This window comes from Merops nubicus, unplaced genomic scaffold (genome assembly GCF_000691845.1).
Source record: "Merops nubicus isolate BGI_N331 unplaced genomic scaffold, ASM69184v1 scaffold38540, whole genome shotgun sequence".
Classification (NCBI taxonomy): Eukaryota; Metazoa; Chordata; class Aves; order Coraciiformes; family Meropidae; genus Merops; species Merops nubicus.
The window spans coordinates 1-4,909 of record NW_008586100.1 but is presented as its reverse complement, the minus strand read 5'-3'; positions in this window follow the sequence as shown (position 1 = coordinate 4,909).

The window sequence follows — 4,909 nt, the reverse complement described above, 5'->3', positions numbered from 1 at the left end:
TTTTGGCAATTACATCTGTAACAGTCAGTAATTCAGTGGATAAAAAAATATGAATGGACACCTCTTTGTCAATTTGTCCATCTTTTCTTCTCTTACATTAGTGTGGCAAAGAATCAAGAATGGACAGAGTTTTTCTGTAGACAGGAGATTTAAGATCCACGTGAGTCTCAATAAAACCCACGTGAGGTTTAACAAAACTATTATGGGAGTGCCTTGCCCTGTGATCCCATGGATGAGAAATTAATTTCTGAATTATCCCCTTCTTGCTGTATTCCATTCCAGAGAGGAGGTTCATTCTTTAAACCCTGTTTCTATATTTTATAGTCCCAGACAAAATCTCACAACTGTAAGCTGGCTACAAAGAGGAGCATCTGCCCACAGTACTTCTGAGATAAGTGACCTGCCTCATTTCCTTATTATAACTTTGTTCAATTGGCAATTTTCTGCCTGGGAGAACTGCAGTTTTCCCAAAAGGAAATTCAGGGGGTTTTGCCACAGACTTCATCCCTTTTGATCCACTTATTTATTTATTTTGCCCCCTAATCTAGCAGCCTGCTTTGCATAGCTACCTTGGTAGCTTTCCAACAAGTAAATAAGCTGATTATAATCCCCACCATAATTCCTTAGACCTACACTTCAGAAAACTGAGAACAAAGAGCTAGAAATCACCTTGCAAACAGAGATCAGCCCACAGCAAGAGCAGGCAGGCTGATAGAAAAGCTTGGATGTAAGGATTCACTGCAGTTTGGTTCACACTCTTCACTTTGTTAGCCTAAGTTAGCAGGGCAGTGAATTGGGATATGAAGGACAGAGTCAAAGCACCTAAATTGCATAATAAAACATTACCATGTTTTCCACTGAGCAAATAAATGAAATCTAGAGCAGAGTTTCATGTCAAGATTCAGACACGTCATGACAAGATTTGGAATTATTGGACCTGCTGCATGTCATGTACAGAAAAAAAGAATATGTAAGAAAAGAGAAGATGGTATGAATATCAGGACTTGTCCCATAGTTGTCCCTGTGTGCTGAGGACCTAACATCCCCACTGGACACAGTTCAAGGGGGTTGCTTCAGGCAAGATCTAATTGGGTCCCATTTACTGAGTGGCCTTTAGCACTTAACAGCACCACTGAGCCCATATTCAGGTTTAGTTGAATTCAGAGTGAATTTAGTCCACATGTTGTGGTATTACTTACTCTAAAAAGCAAACTGAAGCTGGGCTAGAAGGAAAATCAGTTTTCCTTCAAAGCATTTACCCTGACTTGAGCTAAAATGCTGCCATAAACAGAATCTTTTTTCACTGACATATTGGACACCAAGAAAAAAATCTAGTGACTTGAACTCATTTTCTTCTACAGCACCATAGCCAGTTAATGGAAGGTAGTGTATACAGATACATACCCCTGCAAGCAGAAAGTCCACCTGCAAAGTACACAGGTCAGATAAAATGCATTCAACCACCTGCTCCTCTTCCCTACCATGAAGCCTTACAGACCAAGGCAGCTCCATTTGCTTCCTTCTTCCAAATACCTTAATTTTCCCGTGACGTCCTCACTCTCACAGCCAATTGTGCTGCTGAAGGGCTGAATTTTATTTCCCCCTGGCAGCCAGTGGATGTGAGACAGGATTACAAGGTCACCAGCCACATTGCAAGGGTCAGGTCACCCTCTCTCCACCGAGTACCCTTACACCAGCATCCCCACACACTGGCAAAGATGTTCACAGGCACAGGCAGCTCTCCTCTCTCCCTGGCTTCAAAGGAAAGGCCCACAAAATGAAATCATTGCCAGTATTCCCATTATATTTCCAGTTTCTTTGCTTTACATGGCTTGATTTATTATGTGAGTGCCACAGAGTTGATCTGGTTTCACAACAGAGCAACATCCCATCGCTCACCGGAGCAGCTGGGTGGAAGCAGTTGATCCTCCCCTCCCTGTGAGGATCAGTCCTGAGAAACAAAAGGTTATTTATTTTCCATTGCTTGTTCACTCTTTGCCTTTTCTTTTCTTAACATCATGAGTATAAAACTAGTTTATTTTTTTAACTTTCATTTAACGTCTTTTTTAGGGACTGGGGAGGTGGCCAGAGACCATCAGTGTCCATATCAGAATTATACAAATCAGAATTATACAAATGCAAGCTGATAAAATATTTAAGCTCTACACACTCCTCAAAAACTCTAGGAAGAGGAAATGTTTAACTTTTTAAGAGCAGCTGCTGGCTGGCTCCTAAACAGGCCCACAGTAGCCTATTTAAAGCAAGTTGCAAACGCTTTGGACAATGTGCATTTTATTAGGAAAAGGAAGCATTGAAGAATCAACTGTAATACACACAGCAGGAAAAAGTAAACACATTAACTGACTCTAATGTGGATAAAAATGGTGGCAGGGGGCGAAATTCTGTTTCAGAAAGGTCATTCATTTGCCTCTGCATTCCTTCCCCACATTTACATGCTGCTGGCTGGATCCATCAAAGGTCTTCATTATTCCCTCTTGGCACACATAAAACAATCACTTTCAGATATAACGACCTAATTACTCAAACAAGACAAATGAAAACAGAACGGGCAGTTATTTACTTCACATGTTAGCATTTAGCAGCTCTTCAGAAAAGAGATTTAAAGGTCTTGGACCATGTATTTAAAACTGAGAGCCAATGTCACCTAACAGGGTGGGGTTTGATGACTACAAGCACTGGTGATGATTCTCTTCCACCGTGGCTCTCTCTGGCTGCTCCAACTTATATTCCTCTCCCTGCAGGCCAGGTAGCCATGAGCAGTTGCAGAATGAGGACATTTTCACAGTCTTTCTCTCCCAGCTTCCCCATAGTCAGCCCCAGCTCCCATCCTGCATGCCCAGGGCTGGCCCAGGGGCTTTTGGTGACACTAAGACCTCTCCACAACTGGAGTAGCCAAACCTTACCTTTAAACATCACTTCTGCTCCCTCCAGAACCTTTTTCTACTACCCAAATAACACAAAGATCAGTTGTAACAAAGGAAAGTTTTAGGCTGAATATTTGTAAATTAACCCCTCACTGTGGTGATTTCTTGTTCAGATTTGCTGTGTCCAAAAAAGAGGTGTGGTTCAAAAGGTGGGTCTTCATGGCTCTTGTTTATTTTGGGGTGTTCTGTAGGATGGCATAGTAGTAATGATGTAATCACTACCAGTAAATGTCACAGTTGGGCAATGACTTATTTAAAGCTCACATGATTACAGAAAAAAAGAGATAATGGTGTTTTTATGATGCTTATCAGAGCTGTGTCATATACCTAACTATATTAGTTGTCTCTAAAAGAGTTTATTCTGGGGACAAGAATCAAAGCATGAACTTGTGAGCCTCTCTGCACTTTCCCCTACAGAGATAGGGTTTGTTGGCCATCCCAGTACTTCTGCAAGCATGGAATATGTGTCCAGTGTTAGTAAATGCTCACAAATATTGTGTAGCAGTTTGCCTGAGCCTGTTATATTCACACTGATATGCACTGTTAGAGAAAGATCTAGCTCATTTCCTAATTACTGAGCTTTTCACACTGGATGGCAAATGAAAGGCTTAAGCCCCAGTGGGATCATATGTGTCTGACCCCCAAATAATTGTTTGACATCAGAAGGTTTATTATCTCCTAGAAGGAATGAGAAGCATATTTCTTAATAGGTTCCCCACCCTGGGCAGTGCAAGGCTTCCTTTGAAGAGTGTCTCTATGGTAATTGATGTTAATGAGCAGCAAGCCAAGGAGAAATGCTGGGTCACCAGGTAGGAAGCCCCCCAAGAGGTATTCTAATTACTCTCCAAAACAAATTACTTTCAACCAAAACAAATTACTTTCAATCACTCTGCAACAGATAAGATCAGTGAAGGGAGCTCAAAGCTGATGACAGCTGGAGACTGAGGCTTCACGAGTTTATGGATTGATCGCTCCTCTCTTTGGTCCCGTTGAATGACAATGGAGTGACAGAAAACTGGAGCCAAGAACTGAGCTCCCTTTCATTTTATTCAGATGAATGCAGAGGTCCTGCCAGCTCGATGCTCTTTGCTGTGTGGCTCATTGATCTAAAATTGGAAAAGCTGTAGCCATGCATGTTCACATCTGTAACACGAGAAAAACTCTCTAGGAATAAAGGCACAGGCTGGGAGGCTCTAAAATCCACTCCCTGTCTGTGCATCATTATTCTGGGAAGCATATGGGAAAACGTGACATCGTTGCTTATTTGTGTATTTGTGCTTATTGTTCTGAATATTAACTTAATATTCATATTCAGCACTGTATGTTGAAATTAACCTGAAATACCAACTACCCATGATGAAGCACCTCATTAACCAGCTAGTAAGATCCCTCTTAGTGCAAAGTGGTGACTGCAAAATCTCTACCACCTCCTAATGACAGTGCTGAAGGAACTTGGGTAGCAAGGGTTAGGAACTGCCAGCAAAAGCTGTAGTTGCTCTGTCTGTTACTACCCTGCTCAGGAAATGGAGAGTTAAAATGCAGCTCTAAAGGAAATGTGAGTCAGGCATTTAGCGAGGGGTGGATGATTAATCAATGAGTTTTTATAACGCTGCTGGTCATTGTGATGGCACAAAGGGTTGTCATCACTGCCTACGTGTGAGGAAAAAGGACATTTGGGGATTGCTGTTTGTCCTGGTTTCAACTAGGACAGAATCCTAAGCCTGCCATGGTCTTCAGGCCATTAGCAGTCAGGGGTCAGCCATGGCAGCTGACCTGAGCTGGCTACAGGTGTATCCCAGACCATAAATGTCACACTCAGTATAAAGGGGGAAGTCTTGGGGGGAGTCTCTCACTTGCGTTCCTGCTCCTGGGGACTGTGCTCCTGTTTACTGTGACCACTGCACACTTGCTGGGCTGAGTATACCTTTCCCTGCTTCTTGTGGTTTGAGGCTTGGAATTGGGGT